Below are 17295 nucleotides of genomic sequence, written 5' to 3'. Positions count from 1 at the left end.
CCTTAAACACTCAAACACCAGATTGTATCACAGAACTCTCCATGCACAAACACAAGAACAATCTCTCAATGGCACACAACAATTAGTTAACAGCCAATAGCAGAACTGAGCTGTTTCTTGCAGACATAGCAGTCAGCACTTATCTCAGTCACCTTGTACTAGATTTCATGGAAAAAAGAAGGCAGAGAAAGAAAAGCTCTATTAAATCTCTTATACAGTCCCCAGAAAGTGTTAATAGGAAAATCTTCCCTTACATTTGTTTTGATCTTGAAAGAGATTCGGTGTAGCATGAGGGAGAAAAGCAAGGCTTCTGCTTTTCAGAGCAGTGTGACAGGAGAAGTGGTACCACTACAGCTGGACATCAGGCATAGAAGGATGTTGAAACCACTTGCACATTCAATCCCCTGCAATCCAGAGAGTAAAGCAAATGAGCTGTAGTACAGCTACTGGCAATTGCTGGTGCTTCTGCATCTCAAGAGATACCAGCTGAAGTGCGATACAGAACAGAGTCCTTCCCAGGCCCCCTGGGAACTGAATGGATGACAGCAATTTCCAAGGATTTTGCACTCTGGCTTTGCTCCAAATTACATCAAAAATGAAACACTTCAAATAATCTTGGAAGGAAAATTCCATGTCTCCTTTGATTATTTGTTTATTCTTCGCACTTATTTCTAAATAAATCAAAATAGATAAAAAAATGAATCCAAAGGATCACTTCAAAACTAAGAATTAAAAAAGATGTATTCCAAAATATTAAAATGTGTTCTGTCTGACAGACTTTTTTATTTTTTTGAAGCAAAAGTCTACTGCAGTTGACCTGCTTTGTAAAGTATTTTGATTTCAACAGAGCTGCATTTTCCAGGAGAGCTTTCACACCCCCAAAATTTGTAGATTTCTTCCATCTGTCTCTCACTTAGCCAAGATACACATTTAAATTTTATTCATTTTTTATCTTCAGCTCATTATACAACCTCTGTCATTCCCCCAACGGATTCTCACTTACCCATTCCTCACCACCAATCTATTTATCTCTTGCTGTGTGAAAGTGCACAGGTACAGGGTCTGCTGGAGAGATACCACACCTTGGCCCAACAAATATTGCAATACATGTAGCACATTTACAGTTCTGCAAATGTCTTTTCAAGCAAATATCAAGGGTCTAGGTCAAATAACTACACTGCTTTATCAACACTGCCTCTGGCATAGTACAGGAGAAACCCCAGTGAATTAAGTTCCACGTGTACTGTCCACTGCTACATCCGGCTCTACAGCTAGGTAATTTCATTCCTTCTCTGCTATTTATCCATCTGATCAAACTGCACCCTCCCAGATCTAGGCACAAAATGTGAATCTTTTCAGACAGCCACTGAAATAAATCTGAACACTCAGTTTCTGAAGTCTCCCCCATCACTGCAAGTGTGCAACGATTCTTCCCTGAGGGAAAGATCAGAGCACACAGACTACACAAGAACTCAGAGTTTTACTAACAGCACATGTCATCTGAATGTGGCACTGCCTGCCACTAACAGGAGTTTGTGTCTCTTGAAGTCTCAGTCTGCTGTGGAACCTCAGGAAATTACTTCCTGCTTCATCACAAAATCACTAAGAAGTCACAGGAAGCATATAAAGTTAAGGACACCTGTGATACACAGAAAATGAATGACTAATACATGATGAATCACAGAAATAATGGTTGGAAAAAACCCCTGGAGGTCATCTACTTTAACCTCCCACTCATGGCAAGGACTATCACTAACACAAGATAATGTCAACTGCGACTGTGCTTGGCTAACTCTAGAAAAACTCCAGGGACTGGCCTAAAAAAAAATGTAAAAAAAAAAAAAAGAAATTGCCAGATGACAAAACCATCAGACAATTCAAAGTTTAAAAATGGACAAAATATAGAGCATAATAACATTCATTTATGACAAATACACAATCACATTTGAAACAGCACTGCCAACATTTAAAATTAGGGTACTTGATCATCAGCACACCTGAAACCCAGCCATCCAAAAACCAACATGCTTCTAAAACATCTAAACCCAGGAAATGCCATGGAGGAAGGTGGAGTGTGTCCAAGAAAACAACAAGAGCTATGAGGAGGAGACTGGGTGGCTTAGGTATGGTAAGATGATACATACCTCTTTCTATCTGGGTCACAGTTTAAAACCATATGAGCATAAATGCATTCCTCACCATGGAATAAAGATATGATAAAACAATCCTGAAACAGGGGAGCAGACCTTCCTTTCTTTTCATCTACCTTCAGAAATAATCCACCTCAAAGAATTCACTCTGTTATACTACGCCAGTGCTTTGTGCATACAGCCAAGATACCAAAAAGATCAGTCTGGAGTTACATCTGTCTTATATCTGCCTGGGAAATACTTCTCCTGGAAATAAAAGGAACTCTTTACCTCTGTATCTAAATCCACAGAAAGTGATCCAGATGGGAGAAGGAAAGACACCAAGAGCAGGATTTCTAGCTTGACATGTGTCTTCTCTTTGCTGTGAGATCCCGAATGTGCAATTGTTCTTATGCACAATTCTCCCTTCCAATGCTCATTGCATTTCAGGGATGTTTAATTTGTTCACAGGTTTATCTGTAGGAGAGTAGTAAGTGAAAAAAACCCAGAACCAAGCTGTCCAGTGGCTACTCTTAGAAAATTTCTATAGGTAATTGTTGTACGTACATTTGACAGTGAATTGTAGATCCAGTGTAGAAAAATCTTTCATGAAAAAGTACAGGTATATTTAGAAATTTTGAAGATAGAAAAAAAAAAAGAATCTTATTTAAAAAAATTAAAACATACTGATTTTTTTTTTTTTTATTTAGAGATGGATCTAAGTATTGCATCTTGCAAGAGATGTGAACCAGAGGTCTATGGTGTAGACTGAAGGTTCTTCAATAAACATTGCAATAGGCACTGTAGTTTGCAGGATCTGCTTTGTTCCAAAGCTTTCAAAATTCCTTTTATTAGGTTTGTTCCTCCTGTTTGGTCCCCACTCCTGATGAGAAATACTCAAACCTTTACATCAGCCTTTGTCCTAGAGTCCCAGCTCATCAGCCATATTAAAAAGAATCGGTCCCCACCCCATTTCTTAGCAGGCAGCAGCATCTTCTCCTGGTTTGGTGTTGCATGGACTTCAGGTTCATGGCTTATTTAGAGGACCAGCCTTGTGAGCATGTGGTGACACATGCCCATGGGGCTGCAAGGACAATTTCTTTCACTTAGGGCCATGAGGCACCAGCAAGGCATGCCTGGACAAAAAGCTTGTAAAGCAGCTGGTGATCCTACCCTACCAATAGACCAAAGGTCATTGCTTTCATGGGAAAAAAACCCCAACAAATCCAGCATGTTTTAATAAAAATCAAGTCTTTTTAAGGGAGTAAATAGAACTAACTTTCAAATAACAAAACAGAATCTAATAATATCATAAGCAATTGTCTTGAATGTGTTAGCACATAGGGTGTTTTGTTGTTTTTCACAGCATTTCTAAATGTACTCTGTTTTCTTCTGGTTAGAATAGAAATCTAAATCACAGGACTGGGAAGTGTGGATTGTATTACATCTGCAAGAATGCAGCCATGCTCTTCTGAATCATCTCCCATCTTAAAAAAAAATCTTTCAAATATATATATATTAAATCGTCCTTAAGAAATGCTAACAGTAACCAATGTAAATGAAGAACTCTCCTGAAGACACTGAATTGTAATGATATTTCATTTACATCTACAAATTAAATGCTGTTCTTCTCTGTAAACTTAAGTGTTATTATGCCTGATTACATTTTCAGATTTGTCCCTCTCTTTTGCTCCCCTATTGGACTGTCTGTTTTACAAATAGGTTTAAGCAAAAAACAGTTAACATTTCCATCATGTGGACATTCATCTCACTTAATTGTGTTGGGGTCAAACATTTCTGGTATGACTAAAATGTATATGGCTTTGCTTAGCAATGCAAACTTACTTGATATGCTTGAGCACAGCCCAAGACACAATAGTGTTTTTGTTCTGTGCTTTTAGCGAAGACAAAAATTTAGACGGATTTAGGTCAAAGAAAAAAGAGAGTGCTAAAATGCTGTAGAGTTAAAATTCAGCTGCAAGACTAACAACACATTCTAATTAATTATAAACTTCATGAATACTGATTCAAAGATAATGCCAGTTGCCACAGCATTGGCAATGTTTTTCTTCAAAATAGTACCTCACTATTCTTGGTGCCTAATGCCGCAGTGAAATTTCCTGTTTATTTTACCTCCCTACATTTTTTCATTTTCTCTTTGCAACAGCAAGAAGGGAAATTTTCATTGTGGTGCTGTAAATATGTCCCATTTTCTGCTAGTCACAATGAAGCTGAATTCAAACATCAGGGGCTATAAACTGGAAATATTTATCCACTTCCTGTTCCATTACTACTATTACTAAATTCCAAAGTATTTTAACAACAGAGAGCCACTGCACATGCCAACTTTTATAATGGTTCTCCCACAGAACATTTTCCTGTTCAAAATTAGTTAGCCAATGACAAGTCTCCACATTCCATTATATAAACTTCAGTTACATATAACCATAAAAACAATGGTGTCAAAAAGCAAACTGAAAATATTTGCCTGACTTTTGGATCCGGGATTTGTTTGTGGGAGAAGGGAGATATACCATATATATAAGAAGAAAAGGTGGAAAGCAAAAGAAGAGTAAAAGAAGGTTGACTGAGGAAAAGTTTTTATTCAGAAGTTTTTCATGGAAAATACCAGCGGCATTGTTTTCAAAAAGAAAAGCAAAAAAACCATTAGGGAAATGGAAAAGATCTTGCTCTGTGTGATACTGTGAATCATACATCCTCCAGTCATGTCTCTGGGCAGCCGGGTTGCAAGCAAGTGGCACTTGGAACAGAACAGGAGGTAATAAACTGCATGGCTTATCAGCTTAGAAGCTAGCAGGGAGTTAGTGCCCTGCTGTGGCCACAGGCAGGCAGCAGCAGAGGCAGGAGGAAAAGCCCATCGAAACAAGAGGAGCCAAGGGCAAGGCTTCAGCTCTAAGGAAAACCACGGGAGAGAGGAGCTATTGGTGAAACATGTGCTGGGATGCAGTGCCTTCACCAAAGCAAGGATGACTGTGCTACAGAGGAGACACTTTCTCTCTGCTCCTTGGGAAATGGTGAGTGCTACAAAATCAAAACTTACTTCTTGCCCTCATTACCCAAATGCACTCACTGATGGGCCAGATTTAGCCCAACCTGCCAATTAAAACATGTCTCCTGCAAAGCTCCAGCCATGGCATAGATTGTACCCAACCTCTAATGCCATGTTCCGCTGTTGCAGTGAGCAATGATCAGCTGAATCAAGTGCACCAAAAGGTCCATTGGTTTGATGCTTCCACAGCCCAAAAGCCTTGAGCATTCATAAGGCTGTGAAAAATACATAAATCCATGCCTTACCATTGGCTACAGCCCTCCCCTCCCTTTATTTCTCATATTTGGTTGTATTTCCAGAGAGTTCTATGTTCTTTGGTTGTTAATTGGTCCTTGTAATTCCTCCCCGCCTACCCCTTCTCCCATTTGCTGTAATTCCTTCTCCCTGCCTCGGTAACACCCCCTGGCTGATGTTCCAGTGGTTACTGCGTGTTTTCCACACCCATATTGTAGAAGTACAACACCCCCTACAAGCCAGGCACCTTCGGCTTTCTCCGTGGATTTTTCTCCCCGATAAACTGTGTACCCCCACGAAGAAGTCCTCCCCCCTTTTTCCTACCTCCTTCTCACACCTTTGCCACCGGTGGGCAAGGCGAACCTGACCTGAAGCTTCGCCTGCCCTCCTGTGCCGCGATTCGGCTCCCGTGCGCCCCTTCGGAGCAGGCAGAGATTGCCCGGTGCCCGGGACAGCGTGCTAGCCGGCATGGCACCGCAGCATTCTGCAAATAGGAAATACATAGAAAATCGAAACCTACTTTCTTCAAATACAATAAGTATTTAGAGGAAAAAAAATACAAAAAAGGAGAATTGAATGTTGTCCTCCTCTCTTTCCCAAGGTACTCTTTAGATCTCTAAAGACACTCTCACACATGTGACATCAAGGACTGCTGCAAGCTCCTAATCAACCCAGCTGACACTGTTAATTTCTGGACAAATCAAGAGAGAGATAGATTTCATGGTATGTTGTACACCTAGCAAATTAAGTTGCTAGTGGTTACAGTAAAAGTACTAAATCCATGAGATGGGAAGGGGTTGTTACGAACTACACTGCACTGTGACGCTCCCAAGTTCCAAAAGTGTCACTGATAAGACTTTCTCACAATGGCAGAAGAAGAAGTGCTCCAAATTAGTGTAAAAAACGTCAGCAAGCAAAGAGATGGGAGATGAAGGATTAATGGGGGGCTATGGCTAATACTCAGTCATTCATTTCAGCAGATTTCTAAGACTTTGGAAAAAGGATGGTATTGAAACTCCTAAATCAGTCAACAACTCCAACCAATAATAAACCCCACAGAGGCTTCCTCAAGAAAATACCATGCTTTCTATGTCATTTAAAGCAGAGGACATCAGTAATATCTTGAGCACAGCAGGCAGGAAAAATGAGTTTGACAAAGCTTGTGTCATAGCTTCAAACAACTATTTAATAGTTAACTTTTGTACGCTTGACAAACAGGATCTCAATTTCCTCTGACAAGTCTTAGGTCCAGTATATAATTTTCAGTATTTCTTACAAGAAGGTGAAAAAAAGAAAGAAGAAAATCAAACCAAAACCACGTGGAAAGAGTAACCCTATCTGCATTTGTCATGGGAGCCAATGCAGACCAACACAGAGGTATTATTGGCTAGTCACATGAACAAGGTTAGTGCATCAGCTCATTTGTCATCACATTGTTCTACGCTCTGGTTCACCTAAAATACTATTTCCATGATGAGTCATTCCACCTAAAGTATCGCTTCATAGCACTTGGATCATAATTAGCAAAATCTGATTTTAACCAACAAACCCACCCTAGGTCACTGATACTGTTACTACATCCAATATGACAATAAAAGCATCATTACACATAAAAAAGAATTCATAAAAAATCTTTTAAGGTAAAGACACTCTAGGTCTCTACACTTCATCTCAAATATCATACTTAGTTGGACCTGATGTCCTGTTATATTTCCTTGCTATATGGTGAAAAACTTCTTTGGAGTCACTGGAATGGTGTCTGGTAGAACAAGACTAATGCAGTAGGGAGACAGGTTGTGAAACATCAGGCATGGTACCTGACCAGAAGTTAAATAAAAATGTTCTTAAGTACCCTAAAAGCCATATCCAACAGCTCTTCTTGAACTGCCAGTAAAATCTAGTCTTAGCATCTCTGTTACTGACACTGGTCTACTGAATCAAATCTAAACCAAAAGCAAGCATGCTGGCATTAATTATTCATGGTCAAAGTGGTGTCCTAATGTACTCTGTAACTATTGTACTGCCTAAAGGTTTGGGAAATGTAGATATGCAGAACAGCTATTTCTCCTTTGAACAGAGAATGGACATAAGTTCAGGACAGAATAATACCTAGCTGAACTACAAGGAGAAAGCAACTATTATTAAGCAAATAAGAGCAGTAATAGTAGCAGAAAAAATCCCAAAAGAAAGCCCTTGATGCAGAATTGAGAAGGATTAGTTTGGGAAGAGAAAATCTAACTTATAATTGCATTCAGTCAAATTAGACTCTTCTTGGATGTTAAAAATTAGAAGTTTATAAGCAGAAAAAATGTTACTCAAGCCAATGAAACATTTTGAAATATTACTTTGTGAAAAAAATCTTGTGATTTCCATACCACATTTCTTTTGACAGAAGCAGTTAATACACTTATTAACTTGACTGACAGTTCAGGACTGGACATGCAGCTTTGGTGCCCCACATACATGACCTATCTCGATTATAGAGGACTGAACATGTGAAAGTTTAATGTTCCAATGTAAAGCAAAAAAATTCCAAAAAACCCTACCCAAACAAAGCACCAAACCCCATCTGTATCTTCTACAGGCTACCTCAAAACATATTTAACCAGATGTTTGCTCAGCTGTGTTCTGCTTTATGATCCATATTACCATTCAAAGACTTCAAAACAAAAGCTTTAACCCTTCCCTTAAAAAAAGTTTCAAAACTTCTAATGGATGTACACTATCTCAAGGTGCAAAAGTATTCATCAGCCTTGAATTTACAATATATTTTCTTTTTACAAAATACTATGAAAGAACAAACAAAAGCATTTATAGGTAATGTTAAGTAAGTATATGATGTAGGTGTTATTTTTTTCTTACGTTTGTTTTACCAGGTAGAATAAATTCATGGTTCTTACGACCTAAAATGAAAATATAGCGTGAAAGCACCAAATGAGAACCCACATGAATTTAATTGAATAATGCTGAATAATAATGACTGAGCAATAATTTACTGAATAGAATTTACTATTTTAAAAGATTGTGCTGAATGTGTTGGAAAATAAAACTCTACAATGTTAATGTAGAACTGAGGACTGAAATGCTGCCTTTCTTCTTTAATTTCCCCATTCAGTTTCTTAAACTTACTATAAATACTTACATAGATTTTGATTATGTGAGATGACATAATTTAAGCCACTCCCCCTAAAAATACATCATAGAATCATAGAAACATTTAGGGTGGAAAAGTCCCTTAAGATGATAGAATCCAACCCTCAACCTAATACTGCCAAGTCCATCCCTAAGCAATGTCCCTCAGTGTCACATTAACATGACTTTTAAGTACCTCCAGGAATGGTGACTCAAGCACTTCCCTGGGCAGCCTGTTCCCAAGTGCTTCATAACCCTTTCAGTCATGAAAATGCCAATTACTGTTTTATTGCTAGAAAACTAAGATATGATGCTCATACAAAAAACAACCTGTAGCGAAGGTAGAGCTCAGGCCAGTAATCACATCTGCCATATTTCAGGGTCTGAACCATGAAACCATCTCTGGTTATTTATGATATATCCCTGACACACCCTCCCTCCACTAAAGAAGCAGAAGCACTGCCACTATTGTAATTCACTTCTAAAGATTTGTAATGTTGAAACATGATTCATGAAGAACTTCTCTACAGGTGGAAAGATTTAATGCTCTAATGGTTAATTAGCATTATCAGTGACCTTAATTCAGTGAACCTTGGAACTTTTGACTGAAGTGCCTCACTTGATTGAAATACTCGTATTAGTCGTTTGGTCTATAGTGAGCCTTCCCTTCAGGTGAAACCAATTTGGAAGAGGAAAGAAAAATCTCATCACTTAGGACACTCATTGATTTGTTCATATTTACATACAAAACACACAGGTTTCAGAGGAGACTCCAGATCCCAAACCAGAGTAGGATTTGCTCAAGAACAGGGAGTTTTGAATGATGGATGAACAGGTGGGTTCATCGTTCAAAATGTTAGCATATTCCTGATGTCACCCGAAAGCTTGAAATTGCTGCCATAAATGCTGAAGACCAGCATCTGTTTCAGTCTTGAACCTGAATGTGGAACTCCTTGCCTGTATAGGGATCAACATGTGGCAGAGATCACCATAGTTTTTTACCTGTCAGCACTTCAGTGTAGCAGCACAGCCATCCAAACATTTTTGTAGTAGGATAGAGAACTAGAGAATAATCTCACAAGTATGGAGATTTCAGAAAATTTCAGGGGAAATAACAAATGACCTCAAAGAGATCCCATCTTACAATCTGTAAACATAGGGATATAGAAGAAGTGAGCCACATGAACTCTGGCTTTACTGTTCCCTTTTTATTCTAGCATTATATGTTGATGCTCCAGAGAGGCCTCTGAGAACTGGGAAGGGATATTGGCCAAGAAGAGTTCACTGATTTAATAGCTAACAGAAAGCGCTTTCATGAAAACCTAACGGGTTGTTAAAGGGCTACCCTAGCGGGAAGTATCTGCCTCCTGAAGGTTTTCCTGGGTCTGTTTCTGCAGAATTAATCTACAGCACATGATTTCATACCACCTGAGACTTGAGTTTGACTCCTCACTTCTATGTCCAGCTCTTTAGAAAAGCTCACCAGATTGAGCCCTGATCTTAGCCTGTGACACATGAAGAGGTTTTAGGTCTTAAACTTCTTAGAAAAACTAATCACATGCACTTAAAATCTCTGACACACACACACATGCACACACCCCTCAACTGATTAACAACTTGCTCAAAACTGAAGCCTACTTGATGGCAAAATTTGCATGGCAAAAGGAAAGGTGAAAAAAGTCACCACCAAAATGACAAATCTCTCTGTCACTCTCTATTTTAAGAAAATTTAAAGATTTTAATCATTCTCCTTACCTCTGTCAAGTCATACTGCACACAGATAATGCAGGTTTACTCCCAGAAGTGATTTCACTGAGGAACTCAGAGTAGCTGATCAACATTTAAGGGAAGAGATTAATAACCTGAAGAGAAGCTGTCCCAAATGAGCAATCTCATCTGTTATCTTTCTCCACATACTTTTACTCACAAAACTGATAAGTTTTTAAAAAAAATAACAAGACCTATTCCATTGTATTTGGTTATTATCAATTACCATGCCCTAAGAGCATTTTATGGACAAGGAAGTACACTATTTTTGCATAATTTGAATGGAATTTTCATGTGCTAATAAGACAAGATATTAATTTGAAGTCTCTATTTATTTCTGTACAACTAAACAGCCATTTACAAAGCACACACAAAGCCTGACTCAAACTACCATCTCAAACATTTCCCATTTTCCACTTACTAGACATCTGACCTCTTAAGACAATGACAATCACATCAGAATTTTTTTATGTTCCTGAAGGAAAAAAAGAGCAGAAGAAAAATCACAGACCTTTTCAAACTTAGCACTTGCCATACTGAAACACTGCAGACATTAGGTCTGGGCATGCCACCCTCCTGAGCACCTAGGAAAAAAGCCTGTGGGCCTGGCTTGGGAAAATTCACCATGAATGAATAAATTCAGTATGAAGTCTTGGGATGTTTTGGTCTGTGTTTGAAAAAAAATTCTAGGCATCTGTAAATTGACCATTCTAATGTTTGCTTCTGAGTAAAACTAACTGTGTTTCTAATGCAATGTTTAAACACCCAAATGTTGCATAAGCACAATTTTCACTTCAGGTTAAGCTACCTAGTGGGATGGTGATTTATTTTCCTTTGTAGATTTTCATTTCGGAACAAAATCCTTTTGTGTGATCTCTTCTTATTCAACTGCCTGCATCACTCTACCTACACAGTTCTCTATAAAGTTGCTAATGTAAATTGTCCCTTTTGGTTAGTCATGAGAACCTCAGGCAGCGTAATTTGCATAGATTTGGATGAATAGAAGTAGGAGAAAGGCAAATACTCTCCAAATGCTGCTGGGCACTAAATAAAGGTGAATCAGTGATCCCCTCTCTGACAGTATGCCCTTAACACCAAATCTCCTCCAACATCTGTAACATCTTTCTCCAACATCTGTGTAAATGTGCCTGTTGCTTTCACTGGCTGTGGTCTTCTGAGGTGAACTGCCTCTGTCTTTTTACACGGCTTTCTACTTTTGTTCTTTGCCATCAGTGTGAACAGAATGAGCTCAAAGAATTGGATTCTTGTAAGGTCTCACTCTTTACCTACTAGGCAAGCAGACACTACAGACAGGCACATGGACAACCGCAGCACCGCACTTCAAATATCCCATTTCTCCCTCATAAATATAAGACTGGAAGAACTGACTCTTTCAGGACCTTTCAGGACTCTTACAGACCTATTTCAGGAGGATTGGTTTTAGGAGAAGTGAAGTTTCAGTGAGTCCCATGAAAACACAGCAACATGGAAAATGGAGCTCCCAGGAGGAAGTGGTGCAAGATAACTATTGTCTGCCCCTTATGATTTTGGGCTATTTAAGGAGTATCTTTGATTGTATCATAATCTGGCATGCTTAAATCATTTGGCTGTGACGAAGCAGTTCTCTGTGTTTTTCAGGTTTTTTTTTCTGTTTATATACCCCAATAATTTTATGATGAATGTATGGGTGCCTAGATAACAAAATTAAAAATATTAACAGTGAGTTGTTATTGTTAATTACCTTTCACTGGTCCCTAAGGAGGGACACCTGGGGGTCTGTAAGATCATAGCTGAATACCTTTATGATCCTTGCAACAATTGTTATTTATGTTCCTACAGAAATATTTCTTAGGTCTTTTCAGGATAAATTAAAACACTTCATTTACCAGGGGGATGGATATGGTTAGAGTTAGGGTTAGGGGCTAGGGTTAGATTTAGGGTTAGGGTTGGGATTAGGGTTAGGGTGAAGGGTTAGAGTTAGGGTTAGGGTTGGGATTAGGGTTAGGATGAAGGTTAGGGTTAGGGGTTAGGGTTAGGGGTTAGGGGTTAGGATTAGGGTTTACGGTTTGGAGTTAGGGTTAGGGTAGGGGTTACTGTTAGGGGTTATGGTTATGGGTAGGGTTACAGGGTTAGTGTTAGGGTTAGGGATAGGGTTAGATGTTCGTGCTAAACTGAGGATTTATTTGTCCATCTACATGTTAGTATTAGGTTTAGGGTTTAGGTTAGCTTTACACTGAGGATATCTTGAGCCATCTAATAACAGAATGGCCCTCTGGAAGTTCCCAGCTCTCCACATTGATCAACAGGTGTACTTCAGGGAGCTTTTCAATGGCTTCAAAAGGGAAATGCTTGGTGTTTATAATTGATGGTTCTCCTACGAGGCTTCTCATCCTGAAATCCCTCTAAAGGATTGAGACTAAAAAGGGCCTTATTTTTATAGATGTTGATTCACCAAATAATATTTCAGTACAGTAGTTGCTTCCAGGTATGGGTACATCAGTTCTGGTCTGGTTATCAAAAGGGCAAGACTCAGATCCTTGACGGTACCCATGTGAAGATTCACAGAAAACATTGTGGAAGTTCGGTGCCTTTGAGAGACTGTACACATCTATTCTAGGTCACTCTAAATGGGCAAGGATAAGAATTTCTCACGCAGGTTATGTTAAACAGAGATTCACACAAAGGCATTATGTTAATCAAAACAGTGTATTTAGTATCAGAAGATTCAAAATTAGTCAAGAATATTGCTGCTTGGACACCAGTCTCAGAATGGCATCCTGACTGCTCATGGCACATCCTTGGTGAAAACACTGCTAGGAACTCTGCCTTTACCTGGGAGGAACACAGGGCAAGAGCAAAGGTATGGAAGGCTATAGCCTTGTCAGTGCCCCATGTCCCAAATTACTGTTTTGTAAGCCTTAAGTTTGGTTTTTGCACATTTGATTTTTCTTTTAAAAGAAGGAGAATAGTGCTCTCTTTCTCAAAGTCTTTTCCCCCCTAATTCCCAGAGATGCTGAGCATCAGTACATAGCAGGAAATGGATGCTGAGCAGTATGAAGCAAAGACTCTGGAAAGAAGGAGACTGGGGTGCACACATGCTGAGAGTTTAAACCAATAGTTATCAGTAAATCTGTTTTATGTATATATGTATATATATATTTGGTTAGACATTTAATTGCAAATATTGTTTTAAAATGGGAATGAGGAGCTGCACTCACTTTATCTGCAGCAAGGAAAACCTTGCCCAGTGTTTGCCAGCTCAGTAAGTATTTTCTTGTGGAACTAACAGTGTATATTCTGGAGTGCTAATGTGCTCTCTCAGTTGTTTTTCTTCTTCCCAGTTCTATTGACAATAAGATTTGTACTGCCATACTCCAACAGTCATTACGCAAATAATTTTTAAACAGCTCCACCTTAAAAATAGAAAGTTTTCTCAAAGAGTATATGCAGATGCAGCTTCTTTGCTAGCTATTGTGCCATATATAAAATACAATTTTTAAAAAAAATTAATACGTAGCGAATGGAATTTTAGCTGCAAATTTTTCTTATGTACATCCAGGCGAGGATTCACAATGAAAACAAGCATCAAAACAAGGTTATGTAAGCTATCAGCAGTTCTCACTGATGAACCCCTTGGCTTCTTGAAGGATTAGTTGCCAGAAGTAAATGCAAACAAGAAATGTAGTGGATATTTATACTATTGCATTATTCAAACAGAGACTGATCTTGGTAATTGTTTTAAGTTGTTGTCCTAGATTTCTCGCATTCCTATTAATTTGACAGGAATCTGGGCTAGGAAAGGCTTAAAGGTTTAGGAAGACATTTATGGAGAGGCAATATCTTCATCTTCATTGAGACAGCTTGCTAGGTGTTGTTTCCTTATAATAAAGTTGACACTTTCAGTGACCAAAGAAACTGCAGTACATTAAACTGTAAAAGAGCTGTGAAAAGTTGAGCCTTTTTTATGTCCAGGTACAATTCAAAGGGAAAGATGTAATACTCAGATTCTAACTAAACAAACAGCATCGCAAGAACATTTGCTCCTAACTATGTACTAAGAGGCAGATAAAATTGCCACCACTGACGCTGTGAAGACAGGCTTGCACAACTGGAGTCAGATTGCTGCCCCAAACAAAATCTGCAGTTGTGTCACTCAGGCACTGAAGGTAAGTGTGAAATACCTCCTTCATGATGATTATGAAACAGAAAGGAATGAAAACCTGGCACAGGGAGAGAGCTAGGAGTGAATGCCCTGCTGAACAGCTTCAAAATTAAATATGAAAGGAGCAACATTTAGAAAATAGTGATTCTGAGCAGGGAGTGCCTTCTTGCAAGTCTGACATTCTGATTCACTAATGCACAAAAAGCCTTCTGAAAAAAAGCCTTGAGCTGGCATTCTCCATGTAGTCAAGATTGTGGAAGTTACTGGGAAACCCTACGGGTGAGCTGCCATGGCTCAGAAGCTGAAAAACCTGACTTGGTGTGGGCCACTTTGTGAGGCTCTCTGGAAGACTGCAGAATGAGGACAAGTGCAGACACAAGAATAATTGTTACCCTTTCATGTCCTATTCCCCTCTTGCTCTTGTTTGTCAAACTTGTGGATTTTTTGACGAAAGCAGGAGTTGTTACTGAGTTATGTAAATTGCTGTGTTCACTCTCCCTCTGTTTTTTCCACAATCTCCTCAACGCAATGAAGATCTGTTTCTTGTATTTTCTGAGGAACACCATCAAGTCTTCAATTCCTCAAGTCTGAGGCAGAGACTACCTGGACAGAGTAACTGAAATGTCACCTCCTGTTTATATTGCACATCCGGTGCTACACATCAAAGGTCATCTGAAGGTACTTGAAAGCAGAATTGCTGGTAAGTCAGAGGTGGTTTTTCACTTCGTCCTAATCAGTGGAGGAGGAATGAGATGCAGAATGCTTATGGAGAAAAATAAAAAAAATTACTCTCTGAAAAGAAAAAAATAAAGGAACTTCCTAATCTATGCATCAAAACCCCCTCCCAAATCTATTGGATCAGAAACTTTTCCTAGTACCAAAAAGCATTGGGTAGAACTGAAGACTTAAAATATGCAGACCTGAAAACTCAGACCATCTTCAGGTCTGGTGTGACTTTTTTGTGTAGTAATCAAGCATATATTTGGGACAGCAGCAGTTTCCCTGATTTATGAAGCTGAGGGTTTAGTCCACTAGTTTCAGAAGGAATTGATGCTGGCCAAGCAATGCTCAACAACCTGCAAAACTGAGCTTTCAGAGAAGTGTTGAAATATACACCAGTGAGGATGATTTTTCATATTGCCAAGTATCCTCTATCTATAATCTTTGCAAGCCTGAGGTTGTTCGCATTCTGGTTACACAGTGCTTTCCAGCTGGCTGGAGTTCTGAAGTCAGGTTCACAGGAAGGGGAGCAAAGGTTGGTCACTGAGCCACAAATATGACTTCTAGGAATCAAATCCCACAGCATGAGCCTGAGGTTCAAAGTGAAATTTTTTCATGGATAACTAGCTATAAAGGCTTTTTATGAAGAGCACTTTCACTGGATCAAAGCATGGGACCTTTCCCAGTTCTAACTTAACCTCTGTTCTTAATTTCTTGAAGTACTGAAAACAGAAATGCGAAATCAAGAGGGTCATGCAAAATCCAATGCTTTCTAATGAGGAATAATACTTATGTTTAATCTAACATATGTTGAAAGAATTAAATAAACTGCTATAGGAAATGCATCAAGAATAGCTATACATATCTAACAAGAACCAAGAGCTTTGATATCTTTACCATGAGTCTATGTGTAAATTTAGCATAGCTTGCACATAAACAGCCATCTGTGGTCATTTTTGACAATGGCTTTCTTAAGCAACAAAACACATCAGATCCAAGACAGAGTACCCCAAATAGACTATAGTTAGCTGCTGGGATTAAATGGTCACTTTCTGAAACAAACACTTAGTCTTCAGGAAGGTACCGTATTTTATTTCCTTAAAGACATTCATTCAACAAAAAATGCTATAACCTTTGAGTTAACTAACAAAACAGGTGAGGTACAAAAATCAATATTTATACATTGGAACTGAAAACTCAAGGGTTTCTACTGTGCTGAACAGCAGAATATAGGTCCTTTTTATAAACAATCCCTACTGAAAAAATGACAGCTCTGGCACAACTCACAGTAGGAAGGGGGAGAGGTAAGACACATTTTTTTTGTTGTGGAGAAATATAGTCGTGCTTTGAAGAATGCATGTCAGAGAGATCATCCTTTGAACTTGCTCTAACAGAGATATTTAAAATATTTCTGTGCAGAGAGAGACCTTGTGGTGGAATATGTTAAAGCGTTCAAAATGGTGAAACAAATAAGTGGGATTTCAACACTGAGCTTATCCACAGAGTCAGAAACCTCAATGCTTCTGCATGTTAGCTAGTGGGGTGGATTTTGAAGGAAATATAACAGTTAGACTGAATCATGTTGAATGACAATATCTTAGTAATGTTTTATATTTTATCCCACAGGTTAAAATTTCAGTAAAAAGGAAACCCAGTATTACTTTAAAATTTTCAGATGAGATGAGGCAGAAACAGATGAGACTAGCAGACTACCATGACTCATTATAAAGCACCAGGAAAGCTGTCTGTGGAAGTTCTACAGTGAAAATCAAAACCACAGAAGACTGTAACTACACTGGTCCTTGAATAAGGAAATTGAAAGCTGATTCTCTACACAGAATACACAAGTGCATTCCATGCAATATCACTGCAGAGAAATAGAGCACACACTAACTACACACGCATGCATTTCTCATGGTTGAGTTTTGTGGAAACTGAATATCTAGGCAGACAAAAGATTGAAAAAATCTCAGTTGTAACTAAGCACTTAGCAAATACTGGCCTGGAATAGTCTTCCTCATAATAAATCTCACAAGAGCAAGCTCAGGAGGAAAAATGTCTTTAAGCATCAGTATGAGGCA

At 38.8% G+C, this 17295-nt stretch overlaps 1 protein-coding gene across 19 annotated transcripts in view; it reads right to left on the bottom strand.

Annotated features, from left to right (window-relative positions):
- LOC138104882 (poly(rC)-binding protein 3-like) overlaps window positions 1-17295 on the bottom strand; it is a 503757-nt gene that overhangs the window by 467341 nt on the left and 19121 nt on the right. The window contains exon 1 of one of the 19 annotated variants that reach the window (XM_069004165.1): window positions 255-326. The exons of the other annotated variants lie outside the window; for them this stretch is intronic. The gene's annotated coding sequence lies outside the window, so the exon portion shown is untranslated. Of the gene's footprint in view, window positions 1-254; window positions 327-17295 lie in introns of those variants that run through there. 19 annotated transcript variants of the gene reach the window in all.

The sequence above is a fragment of the Aphelocoma coerulescens genome, chromosome 2 (genome assembly GCF_041296385.1).
Source record: "Aphelocoma coerulescens isolate FSJ_1873_10779 chromosome 2, UR_Acoe_1.0, whole genome shotgun sequence".
Taxonomy (NCBI): domain Eukaryota; kingdom Metazoa; phylum Chordata; class Aves; order Passeriformes; family Corvidae; genus Aphelocoma; species Aphelocoma coerulescens.
Note: the sequence above shows the minus strand (reverse complement) of the source record. Positions and strands in the feature narration are given on the sequence as shown.